This window comes from Elephantulus edwardii, unplaced genomic scaffold (assembly GCF_000299155.1).
Source record: "Elephantulus edwardii isolate Elephantulus edwardi_28Jun2011 unplaced genomic scaffold, EleEdw1.0 scaffold00020, whole genome shotgun sequence".
Taxonomy (NCBI): Eukaryota; Metazoa; Chordata; class Mammalia; order Macroscelidea; family Macroscelididae; genus Elephantulus; species Elephantulus edwardii.
The window spans coordinates 7,701,168-7,715,424 of NW_006399770.1; the positions used below are offsets into that span (position 1 = coordinate 7,701,168).

Consider the following 14,257-nt stretch of genomic DNA (forward strand, 5'->3'; position numbering starts at 1 on the left):
GCCCATCCTCACCCTTCTGCCCCCAACCCTCACCTCCTTGTACTCCCAATATGTTTTTCCCAATAAAAAAAAATTTTAAAAATGTTCCCTGTTCATAGATAGGGAGACTCAATATCATGAAAATTACAATCCCACCAAAAGCAATCTACATATTTCACGCACTGCCAGTACAGATACCAAAATCATTTTTCAAAGAGATAGAAAAGGCAACTGGCAAGTTTCTGGAGAGAAAAAGAGATTTCAAATCAGCAAAGCATTTCTGAAAAAATAAGAATGAAGTGGGAGACATAGCACTCCCTGATCTCAAGACCTGCTACACAGGTATAATAACCAAAACAGCATAGTACTGGTATAATGACAGGCACATAGACCAATGAAACAGAATCGAGAATCAAAAAATTAACCCATCTATCTATGTTCAACTGATATTCAACAAGGAAACAAAATCTATCAAATGGGGAAATGACAACCTCTTCAATAAACAGTTGAAAAACTGTAGAAGCAGGATCCACAACTCTCACTATACACAAAAATCAACCCAACATACATCAGAGACCCAGGAGTAAAGCCTACAGTCAAAAAACTAAGAGACAAAGTCGGGCCAAGCCTAGAAGGCCTAGCCCTTGGTATAAAAAGACTGACAAATACAGTCAGAAATACACAACTAAGAGAGGATAAAAATGATTGATGAGACCTTCTTTTTTTTTTTTTAAATGAGACCTTATAAAGATTAAATCCTGGTGCTCATCACACTTTTTTTTCCAATGGGTTGTAAAGAAAACCTACTAACTGGGAAAAAATATTTGGCAATATCATCTCAGACAAGGGTCTGGTAACAAAAGTTTACACAATCCTACAGGGCTTCCACAAGAGAAAGTCTGAAAAAAACAATTACAAAATGGGCAAAAGATGTAGAAAAATTTTTCACAGAGAAAGGCATTTAGATGACCATGAAGAAATGCTAAAAAAAAAAACACTGGTAATAACGGATAATTAAATTAAAACCAAAAAGAGATACCAACTCACCTCAATAGGAGTAGGAAATTTAGCAGCAGAGCAAGCGATAAATACAAACAATAATTATTGGAAAGAATATGAAGAAACAGGAATTCTCATACACTGTTGGTGGGATTGTAAATTGGTGCAACCATTCTGGAAGGCAGTTTGGCATCTCCTAAAAAAGCTGAAAATAGAAATTCCATATGACCCAGCTATTCCACTGCTTTCAAAATTAGAATTTAGACATCAGTGGAGATTTGTACACCAATGTTCATAGCAACATTATTCACCATCACAAGAATATGGAAACAGCTCAAATGCCCAACCACAATCGAGGGGATTGCAAAAATTGTGGTACATTCATATGATGGAATACTATGCAGCTCTCAGGAGAAACAATTTTGAAAATTACTACATAACTTGTTAGGAACTGGAGAGCATTATGCTGAGTAAACTAATTCAGTCTCATAAGGACAAATATTGTGTGAGACTATTATTGTAGAAAGAGAAAGATAACCAGTAAAACGCGTATGAGGATCCCAAGGGAGGGAGTAGGGGAGCAGAGGGGTGAGGATAGACAGGTGGAAATTATAGGGTTGTACAATTTGGTGAGTGGAGGGAGAGGTGAGTAAAATAAATGGGAAAGATCTGGCAGGGATCTGAAACACAGAGTAATTGTGGATATAGTTCAATGATGATTACTTTTACATAACATAATGAATGGGAATGATTATATGAAACACAATGTGAATGAAGATCATGTGAAATGCAATGTATAAGAACTTGGTAAGCAAACTAATATAAAGTAACTTTTTTTTAAGAAAGACTATAGCTTTTAGTATTGACGATGATCAAGAGAGAGCTACGTTGGCCTGGTGGAAAGGAAGCTATGCTACCAAGCTGAAGGTGGGTGATTTCCCTCTGTGGTTCAAATTGTCTTCCTGTCAAACATTCTTCTAGGTGGTATAGCACTGGTCTGTGTGTTGCTGTACAGAGGTAACTCGTGGTTGCTGTGATGCTGAAGCCTGTGACAGTGATGTGCCAATCGTGGTAATGGGCACCCATGGTGGACAGTGTTGGCTGGAGCTTCCCGACTAAATCAAGCCTGGAAGCAGGAGCGGCATCCACTTCCGAAATGGCTTGTCTCTGGAAACTCTATGTACGAACAGTGCTCAGGCCATTTGTTCATAGGGTCGCTATGAGTCGTCTAAGACTTGACGGCATCAAACAACAACAACAACATAGCTTTTAGTCTAGAGTATACCTCAACATCAAGAAAACAAAAATCCTCCTCACAACTGTTACCAATAAGCAACATTATGACTAAAAAAAAGTATTTAAATTATTAAGAAAAACATTTCACTTGGATTCACAATCAATCTCCATGGAAGTTGCAATCATAGGTTAATGATGCATCACACTGAGAAATGCTATTGTAAAATATCTCTTTAAAGTGCTAAAAATCAAAGATGTCAGCTAGAGGGCCATGGTGAACCTGATCCAGGCCAGGGTATTATCAGTCACCTAGATCTATGTGAAAGCCGGACAACGAATAATAAATATATAATGAAGCTTTTGGATTATGATCCTAGCAAAAACCATTCACTATCCTGTGGATTTACAGAACAGGCAAATCCATCTTAGAAGAAATGCAGTCTGACTGTTCCTTAAAAGCATGGATAGTGGAGCCTTCAATCCATGTACTTTAGAAATGTTCTCAGGAGAGCCTAGTCTCTAGAGGAGGATTGTCAAAGTAGCTCCAACAGTGGGCTCAACAGCCCACTGTGAGGATGGCAGTATTGGGTAGCATTTCATTCCTTTGTACAGAGAGGGTCACAATGAGTGGGAAATAGTATCTTAAATTAACATCTTTTAAAGAATGCTTGTAAGGTTACAATTTTGGAAAAGATAGCACTATTCTATGAAGAGGAATAGGAGTGTTTACTGGTGAGTGTAGCAAAGACAATATCTTCCCCCCAGGGTTAAGGTCAGACAGGTTTCCTTACATTCTATCTAAACATTGTAGGTCCCCCAAAATAATATTTTTTCATCTACAATACCAACTCAAAAGAATATGAACCTACCTGAGTTTTTCATATGGCAAATAAAGTCAGTAGAAATATAAATATCATGATAATTTTGTAATGCATGTCTTTGTCTCAAACCCAGGAGTCATACATTCATACATTCTCTGTCAGTATGCATCAAATTCTGACAAGCTAACTGGTTAGCTTGTGAGCAATGTTCTTGAAAAACTCCAACTTGGTTAAAGAGTCATCACATAATCAAAAAAATTATTTTCCCTCAAGTCTCACCTTGGTCTATTCACACAATCAGATCAAAGTAGCACCTATATCATCATGTAGAAAGGTTTGGTAAGTGGGAAATTGTAGGCGCTTAAATCAAATGTTTGTTTGTTGTTTTGTGTTTTTTTTATTTTGTTTTTTTGCTGTTCAGCTTATTCTGACTCATAGTGATCATACAGGACAAAGAGGAACTTCCTCATAGGGTTTCCTACCTTTTAATCTTTACAAGTGCAGACTGGAATGATGAAACTCTCCTACAATGAATTTTAATCATTGCCCTTTTTGGTTAACACCTGAGAATGCTTAACCACTGTGTTAACAGGGTCTTGTAGCCAAAAAGTCAAAATTATCAGTGTAGTCAAACTATGCCCTGGCGTTACCTTTTCTCATGCTGTACTGGGGATAGCTTTTCATAACACTCCTTTAGTCCTCAATGGTTCTAGAATAAAATCATTGGTTTGACACATGTGGCCCTACTCACTATGGGTCAAATATTTATAGATTGTCTCCTCTCTCTTCTTCTGACTTTGTTCATACTTCACTGAATTTTTTGTTCTTTGGAGAATGTCACAAATTTTGTGAGTGTTAGAAGCTTCTGTACCTACTAGAAAGAACTACTTCTTGTCAGGCAGAAATATACACTGAGGGACTATTATGGACCATTGTATGTCTTAAATGTAGGCAAGACTAACTTCAAAGAGATTGTAATTTGGTGAATCCTCTGGGTTTTGAAGACTCTAGTTAGCTCTTTTTCAAATCCTAATGGAATTTCTCATCTTCATAGATGGCTTTGCAATTCTTTTTAGGTGGGCTTGTTCTCTACTCTAAGATACCCTAGCAGTTTCTGAACCTCACTATTTACTCTAATAACTAGGACCATGTCTCATTTATTTTTTTGTCCTCATCCCATTCTTCAGGGCCAGGAATACACCAGGCATGTAAGAAATGTTTAAGGTAGAATAAAAAGAAGAATGAGCAGAGGAATGACTGCATACAGATACTACGCTCTGTTTAGCCTGCTCTCATGCTAAAGCTCTGAGTAGGAAGAGATTGGGATGAGGCTTTGACGTGTAGGACGTTTTATTTCATTTGTTTGTTGCCTGTGGCCTAACTGGGTTAGGTCGTAGTTCAAAGCCCAGAGGCATGGTTCCATTTTAAGTCTTTACTTTTTACCGAGGGACTTACAGATACCTTTTGATTAGGAGATTCAGCGTTGTATGATGGAAAGGGCAGATGCTTTAACAGAAGCTGATGAAAGGTTAGGCCAGATGGACAGGAGCCTAGGGACCCCAGAATAGACAAGACATGAAGACATCAATGGAAATGTAAAGAGGTAGAGAAAAGTGTGCTTTTCCAAAATTCCTCACTTGAAAAATATGACAGATATTGCGAGAAAGTCTTGATATGTTGAGAGTGGGTGAATGAGGAAACAGCTCAGTAATAATTACTAGATTGTGTCAGGAAATTTAAAGAAAGATCAATTCATACAGATGGTCCCATATAAGTCAGAGTAGAATTGTTTTCCTTAGGCTAATTTTTAGAAGTAAACTGCAAGGCTTTCTTCTGAGATATCTAACAAGTGAATTTGTTAGCTGTTTGCACCATGTTGTTGTAGTTGTTGTTTTTGTTGTTAGGTGCCACTGAGTTCACTAGAACTCAAAGTGACTTTTTGAACCTCGCCCTATTATGCACCATCTCCATGGTCTCTGCTATGCTGTTACAATTACTGTGTCAATCCATCTTGTTGAGAGTTTTTCTCTGATTCTTCTTCCAACTTTGCCAGCATGATGTCTTTTTCCAAGAACTGGTGCCATTGCCAAATGTATGTGAAGTGAAATTTCATCATACTTGCCTCTATGGAGCATGCCGGTAGCCCTTCCTGCAAAATTGATTTGTTTGTTCTTTCCATGAGACACTGTTCTCCAACACAACAGTGTGAAGGCATTGATTCTTATTTGTTATTCTTATCCACTTCCTAACTTTCAAATGCATGGGAAGCAAATAAAACTACTCTCTGACACATCTTAGCTTGTAAACTGACATCCTGGCTCATCTGCATTTTATAGAGGTCCTTGACAGCATATTTTCTCAAGGCAACTTGTCTTGTGATTTCTTGGCTTCTGTAACTATGATTGTTCATTGTAGACCCAAGTAAACAGAAATCATTAACAGCTTCAACAGTTTCTCCATTTACCATGATGTTGTCTATTGATCCAATGGTGGAGATTTTTTGTTTATGATTTGTTTGGGTTTTGTTTTTTTTAATGTTGAGAAGTAATTTATATTGAAGACTGTAGTCTTTGATCTTCTACAGTAAGAGTTTCCAATCCTCTTCACTTTCTAGAAGAAAGGGACCATTGGGACTCCTTTTCAATGCAGCCCTGAATGTGCTCACCAGGTTGTGCCAAGAAATCTGGAGGACAGCCACCAGGCCAACTGACTGGAAGAGATCCACATTTATTCTCATTACAAATAAGGTGATCTATAGAGTGTAGAAATTATTGAACAATATCACTAATATCACATGCAAGCAAAATCATGCTGAAGGTCATCCAAAACTGATTGAAACAGTACATCAACAGAGAACTACCAGAAATACAAGCTGGGTTTGGAAGAGTTACTGGCACTAGGGACACTGTACCTAATGTCAGATGGATCTTGATTGAAAGCAAAGAATATCACAGGAGTGTCTGTTTCACTGACTGTGCAATGGCATTTGACTGTGTGGATTACAAAAAAACTGTAACTCACCTTGAGAAAATTAGGAATCCCAGACCACTTGATTGTGCTCATATGAAATCTACTCTTGGACTGGACAGTCAGAACAGAGCAAGAAACCAGCATTGTTCAAAACCAGGAAAAGGGTACATGAGGAATGTGTCTTGTCTCTGTATTTTTTTCAATCTATATTCAGAACAGATCATTCAGGAGGCTGGGCTTTATGAGGAGGAATGTGCCATCAGAACTGGAGAAGACTCATCAATAACAATAACCTGTGTGTTATGCAGCTGATACTACCTTGCTTGCTAAAACTGAGGAGGATATGAAGATTTTTCTGCAGAAGGTCAAGGACTGTAGTCTTCAATATGAATTGGAAGATCAACATCAAGAAATTAAGATTCTCACCACTGAGCCAGTTGGCACCACCATGATAGATGGAGAAGAGACTGAAATTGTTAATTTCAGCTTACTTGGTTCCATAATCAACACTCTCAGCACCAGCAGTCAGGAAATCAAAAGATGAATTTCATTAGGAAAACCTGCTGTTAGGGATCTCCCCAGACTGCTAAAGAGTAACAATGTCAATCTAGAAACTAAGGTGCCTTAGACCCAGGCCTGGGTCTTTGCAATTTTTTTCACTATGCATCAGAGCTAGACAGTGACTAAAAATTACAGAAAAAGAATCAATGCATTTGATTTATGTTGCTGGAAAAGAATATTGAACACACCATGGACTGCCAAGAGAACAAATAGGTCTGTCCTGGAGAAGGGGAAACCAAGTATCTCCTTGGAGGCAAGAATTTTGAGACTCCATCTCACATACTTTAGGCATGTTACTGAAGGGACCAGTCCTTCGAGAAGAATATCATGCTTGGAAAGATGGAGAGACAGCACAAGGGAGGAAGAGCATGAGATGGACCAACACAGTAACTGGGGTGATGGGGGCAGGTGTGCCAGAGACAGTGAGATTAGCTCAGGATAGGGTAGACTTCAGAGCTATTATGCAAAGGGTCTCTATAAGTTGCAAGTGAATTGGCACAAACAGCAGTTTATATAGAGGGAACAGTGTTTTTTACCAGACTCTTGTTTTATTCTTCGCTCATTAGTGTCCAAGGCTTCGAAGCTCTTCTTGAGATGGTTTTAAATGCAGGAAGGTTAGTCACAAGGTCAAATTTGAATTCTTGTAGATTTGATTTCATTTTCTTTAACTTCACCTTGAACTTTATATAAGAAACTGGACTCTATGAAGAAGAATGTGGCATCAAGATAGGAGGAAGGCACATCAATAGCGTGAATTATGCAGATGACACAAATTTACTCATGGAAGTCAAAAGGACTTGAAGAACTTGTTGCAAAAGATCAAAGAATATAGCCTTCAGTTTGGACTACATCTTTATGTAAATAAAACAAAAATTCCTACCACTGGACCTATACGCAACATCATAATAGATGGAGAACAGATTGAAGCTGGCAACAATTTCATCCTACTTGGACTCAGAAACAACACCCTTGGTATCAGCAGTCAGAAGACACATTGCATTAGGCAAGTATTCAGTCAAAGACCTCTAAAATTTATTGAAGAGTGATGTCAATTTGAAGACTAAAGTGTATCTGATTCATGCCATGATCCTTCCAATTACTAATTATTCATCTGAGAACTGAGTAAAGAATAAAGATTATAGAAGAATTGATTCCTTTGAGCGATGGTATTGAAGAAGAGTAGTGAACATCCCTAAGATTGCCAAAATAATCAACAAATATGTCTTGGAGAAAGTGAAGAAAGAGTGCCCCTTCGAGGTAAAAATGATAAAGCTTTCTCTCGCATACTTCAAGCATGTGTTAAGAGAGGCTGTTCCTTGGAAAGAGACATCATACTTGAAAAGGCAGAGGGTCAGGGAAGGAAAGAAAGACCCTCAACCAGGTGGGCTGACACAGTGACTGCTGGAATGGGCTGTAGTGTGTCAGGAAGTGTGAGGATGGCATAGCATAGGACAGGCTTCCGATCTGTCATTCATAGGGTCGCTATACTTCACTCAGCAGCACTTAATGACAACAGGACAACTGTACTGCAGGGCAGTTCTAGAAATGGCCTTTTTTGCTATACATACAACCCCATTTTTCCTTACTTTTTCGTTCCAAGCATAGTAGATCATGTAATTGTCTGATTAAAAATGGACCATACCAGTTCATCTTAGCTCACCGATGTCAAAATTTATGTGCTGCATTTATTTTTAACAATGTCAAATTTTTATACAGTCATACTTTATACAATCTATTGCAATTATTAGTGGCAATATGAAGGTTCAGCTTCCAATACTATAGCTAATAGTTTAAGCATACTCTATTATTCACAGGTTTTTATGAAGACCTGTTTATTCAGAAGTGGATTACCGATCCTTCTTCGTAGTCTGTCTTGATTTGCAAGCTCAGCTTTAGTATGATATCTGACACACATAATTTTACCCCAAAAAGCAGATTATAGACAAGCACATATAAACATATCTAAGCTAATAAGAGCATCAGCAGACAAAGACACATTAATGCTAATGAAAAAAATTCAAGAAGAACAACGAGATGATATCAAGAATATCAACCATGAAAAATGCAAACTTCTTCTGCATCTTTCTTAGGGAAGAGACTCAATCCACAGTGGGATAGAGACATACTCTACCAGGAAGACCAGAAAATCCTGGGAGCCTTTGTGCACATTGCCATCTTTAAGGACTACCTGCCCACTGTGCTGGGTGGCTAGATGCTGAAACAGATCCTTCCATACACAAACTACAATGAATCTGTTGTTGTATTGTTGATTGCTGTTGAGTCTACCATTACACATAGCAACCCTATGAAGCAAAGCCTTGAAGCCTTTCTATAACAATAGTCATTTCTCAAAGTTCATAGTTCCCAGAGGCGTATTGTTGAGGAAGTGGATGCCACTCCTATGGATACACAAATTTCCAATGTCTTCACCTTCACTTTTTGTGTTGGCCACTTAGAGATTCTCCTCCAGGGTGTCTCACCTAGATGAGAACTACCATCCCTAGAGCCCAGAGCCTGACCTCCTCCTGCATATCTTCTTCTTCAACACTTGGAGGATAGTTAAGAATGTTGGAATCAACCCTCTAGTATGAGGCCTGCTGCCCAACAGGTCCAAATTGGTGAATCAGAATAAAATCCTGACTAGAGAATGACAAAACAAGCTGCTCCAGCCACCTCACAAAATTCACAGCTATGACCTGGCCACTATCAACATCCAGTGGGGCCAGGACCATGGGTAGCTTGGGTAAAATTCATAGAGAGGCTTCTGTGACCTCTCCCCGCCCAAGACAGTAGTGGAAGTAGAGACTGTGGTGAAGAACAAGGTGTTGGTTGAGAAGTTCAAGGATCACTATGGGACACCTTCTCACACCCCTAACAATATCAACATCTGGAGAGTGGCCATTGTAGAGCCCAAGGTAGCAAGAGGCTTGGCAGGGGAGATCCTGGCTGGCCTTGTGGGGAAGCAGTTGGCACATATGTGATGGAGACAGGTTCTGGTGGAAGAAACTCACCTCCTCCAAGCCTTCACTTAGAAACAGCAGTATGCTCTGCAGAAAATGTCCTTCTTCTGTCTCATCTGTAACAATATCCACATCACCAGTGTCCCTCTAGATTCAGTAAATATTGCTAAGACTTTGCAGAGTGCTCAGCCATTGATAAGCTGGACCTCTCACATCGGGCCACAGAAAAGAATTAGGGAGTTGGACCCCACAGCCTCCTCTGGTCCATGATGCTATTTTAAACAAGTACAATGACCTGATCCTTTTGGGTTCCACATTCTAAGGAATGTGCCAGCCCTTCTTTTCAGACAGGTCTCCCTCCTGTCCAATGAATGCCTTGCTCAAGCTGAGATGCAGCTGCCTCAGCCTTTCCACGTTTGTTGTTACCGCTTCCACACTGTGTTCTCCCCTAGGTAAACCCTCTAGTTCTGAAAAGACTTGGACCCTCTGACACATCCCTCCAATCTAATTAGATATAACTGCTTCTGTCCCCTCAGCAAGCCTTGGAAGAGGCTGTGGCCTCTGCTTTTGTTCTCCCAAACTAGATTGTAAGCTTCTAGAGACAGGGATGTCTCCCTGCTTCCCAGTGTCACTCCTGGCTCCAAGCACGGTGCTCAGCACATAGTTTGCATCCAATAAGAATTTGTTTGTTGGTTAAAAAAAAAGAAAGTAAAAGGTCATTGTAAAGAAAGAAGAGAAAATAAATACTGAGATAGATGTCAGAAGACAGTTTGGAATTGTACTAGAATGTCAAAAAGCCAAAGCAAAGGGAAGAAACCAGGATATTAAAGAATTTAACAGAAGATTTCAAAGGGCAGTTCAGAAGGACAAAGCAAAGTATTACAACAAAATGTGCAAAGAGCTAGAGTCAGAAAATCAAAAGGGACAAATTCACTCAGAATTCTTAATCTGAAGGAACTGAAGATCAAATTCAAGCCTTGAGTGTCAATACTTAAAAATGGTAAGGACAGAATACTGAATGATCCATAAAGCATCAAAAAAAGATGGAAAGAACACAAAAATAATTGACAGAATAATTTCATGAAAATGCTGTTGTTTTTGTTATTGTTATGTTCCGTCGAGTCATTTGCGACTCACAGCGACCCTATGTACAACAGCCCTAAACCCTGCTTTATCCTGTGCCAATCACACTGCCTCTGACACACCCATCCCAAATACCCCAGTCACTGAATCAATCCACCTCATAGAGGGTCTTCCACTCCTACACAGTCTCACCACCCTCCTAAGCATGATGTCCCTCTCCAAGGACCTGTCCCTCCTTACAACACGTTCAAAGTATGTCAGACGAAGCCCCAGAATCCTTGTCTCCAAGGAGTAGCCTGGTTTAACCCTCTCCAGGATGAATCTGTTCGTTTTCTTGGCAGTCCATCGAACATTCAATGCTCTTCTCCAGCACCACAGCTCAAAGGCATCAATTCTCCTTCTATCCTCCCTAGTCATTGTCCAACTCTCTGATGCATAACAAGTGATTGCAAAGAAGAAAATAAAAGACTATACAGCCTCCAACACGGATTACATCTTAAAACCAAGAAAACAAAAGTTCTCCCAACTTGGACCAATAGACAACATCATGAAATATGGAGAAAAGGATGAAGTTGTCAATTATTTTCATTTTACTTTGGAACCACAATCAATGCCCAGGGTAGTACTATTCAGAAAATCAAAAGACTAAGACTTGCATTGGGAAAATCTGTGCATAAAAGACCTCTTTAAAGGATAAAAAGCAAATATATCAGTTTAAAGACCAAGATGCAACTGCTGTAAGTCATTGCTTCAGATGTATGTAAAAATTGGACCATGAATAAGGAAGACTGAGGAAATATTGGTGTCTTTGAGTTGTGATGTTAGAGAAGAGTATATAATAGCCAATGGATTGCAAAAGGAACAAATAAATCTGTCTTGAAAGAACTGCAATAGTAATAAAAGAGGAAGTTCAAGTTGCCCTGAAGGACTTGGCAAAACATAAGGTCCCTGGAATACCAAGTGATATATTTCAACAAACAGATGCAGACCTGTATGTGTTCACGAAGTTGTTCACAAAAATCTGGAGAACAGTCACCTGGAAACTGACTGGAAAAGATTAATATTTATTCTCTTTCCCAAAAATGGTGATCCACCAGAGTGTGGAAATAATAAAAAAATATTTATTAATATCACATGCAAGCAAAATCTTGCTGAAGATTATCTACAAATGACTAGAACAATCTGTCTACAGAGAACTGCAAAAAATACAAGCTGGGTTTAGAAGATGATGTTCCACTAAGTCTTTATTAATGTCAGATGAATTCTGGCTGAAACCAGAGATTATCAAAAGAATGTCTATTTGTGTTTTATTGACTATGCAAAGGCATCTGATTGTGTGGATCACAAGTTGTGAGCAACATTGAGAAGAATGGGAATCCCAGAAGACTTGATCATGCTCATGTGATATTTATGTCTAGATCCAGAGCTGTCATACAAACAGAGCAAGGGAACACTGCATGGTTCAAAATTAAAAGAGGAGTTTGCCAGGGATTATTCTTTCTTCATACCTTTTCAACCTATATGCAGAACAGATCATCCATAAGGTTGAAGTTTATGAAAAAAAATATGTTATTAAGACTGGAGGAAATCTCATCAACCATCTGCATTATGCAGATTACACAATCTTCCTCACCAAAACAGGAGGACTTGAAATGTTTGCTGCAGAAGATCAAAGACTGCAGTCTTCAATATGGATTGCATCTCAACATCAAGAAAACAAAGATGCTCACCACCAGGCCAGTAGGCAACATCATGAAAGACATTGTCAACAATTTCATCTTGCTTGGATCCACATATTCTTGGCACCAGCAGGCAGAAAATCAAAAGTCGGGTTGCTTTAGGAAAGATTGCTGTCAGTTGCCTCCCCAGAATGCTAAAGAACAATTGCTGTCAGTTTAGAGATTAAGAGGAGCTTAATCCAGGTCATGGCTTTCTCAATTATGCCTCCGAGAGCTGGACAATGAATAAGGATGACAGAAGAAGAATCTATGCCTTTGAGTTGTGGTACTGGAGAAGAGTACTGAACATATCATGGACTGCCAAGAGGACAAAAAAGTTTGTCCTGAAGTAGGTGAAACCAGGTTGCTCCTTGGAGGCAAAAATTTTGAAACTCTGTCTAGCATCCTTTGGGTTTGTTGCCAGAAGGGAACAGTCCTTGTAGAAGGACATCACGCCTGGAAGTGTAGAGGGTCAGCAAAGAAGACAAAACCTTAGATGCGATGGATTGACCCAGAGCCTGTGACAATGGAGGAATGTGTGTCAGAGATGATGAGATTGGGTTGGATAAGGCATGGCTCTGGGCTATTTTTCATAGGGTTGCTATGAGTCAGAGTCAACTTGACAGCATGTAACAACAGCAATCTTCTCTATAGTGGCACAGAACCAGGTTCAATCTTCATTTAAGGAAGGGAACTGAACTTCTCCAGGCTGCACAATTTTCAAAACTCAGTAAAACAGAGAGATATGTGGCCTGTGATGGTGAAGATTGTTTGTGGACTTGGCCATGATTCTGTGATTTGGCATTTATTTAATGATGTAATATGGCACTTATGAAATTATGTGGTTAACTCCCATGATGTGGTCTGTTATGATAAGCCCTGATAGCCTGATTAAAATGTTAAGGTTGGATGCAGTACCTTTAATCTGGTCACAACTCCAATAAGATGTAGGACAAGTATTACCAGTGTGGTCTTCACTAAAGATATATGGAATCTCTAGCAAAGCTTGTTTTTCACTTGATTTGGATTCTGCCTTTGACCTATAATCTCTTATTCTTTAGAGTTGATCCAGTTGTTTGTCAATATTGGTGTGTCCGTCTCTGTATGTATATAACACAGGAGAGAAGCCTCTATTCTGATATTTGACTCACAGATCTTAACTTGCCAGCCTCTGCAAGGTGACCTACTGGGTAAGGATTTGTGCTGTCAACCAAAAGACCAGTAGTTTAAATCCATCAGCTGTTTCATGGAATAAAGCTGGACAATCTCCTCCCATGCAATTACAACCCTTGTGAACTTTCTGGAGGGTCAGATAAGAGTCTCTTCCAACTTGATACCAATGAGTTGTTGTTTTTTGTTGTAAAATACATAAGCCATTTGTTTCCTTGATATAAAACTATAGATCATTGTTGTCATGTACTTTTGAGTTGAAATCAAACCACGGTTGACACTCCAGCATGTTTTCAGAGATAGTAAATTCATGGGAAGAAATTGCTCCTCTTTCTCTTGCAGAGCAACTAATAGATTCAAATTGCTTACCTGTGAGTTAGTATTTCAGTTCATTACCACTAAGCCATGATAGGTCCCTAATTCAATAGACAGATAAACAAAGAAACATAGAGAGAGAGAGAGATCATCCTGGTAACATAATGCATAATGTTTCAGCCTGCCAACCAAAAGGTAAGTAGTTAAAAACCATCATCTGCTCCACAGGAAAAGGATGGGAAGCTGCCTTTCACAAAACTTTAAAGTCTCTGAAACCTAATGGAGGGTTGCTATAAGGTGGAACTGACTCTAGGACAGTGAGTCAGTAGCTAGCTAGATGGATGGATAGATGGATGGATTAATAAAAAGATAGCTAGATAGAGGTAGAGATAGAGATATGTAAAAGCAATACTGACTTTGCACGCACAGAGAAGCCAGCCTAAGA

General features: G+C 39.1%; 1 pseudogene; it reads left to right on the forward strand.

Moving 5' to 3' along the window:
- LOC102868308 overlaps positions 1 to 9,547 on the forward strand; it is a 19,546-nt pseudogene extending 9,999 nt beyond the window's left edge.
- The last annotated feature ends 4,710 nt before the right edge of the window (positions 9,548 to 14,257 follow it).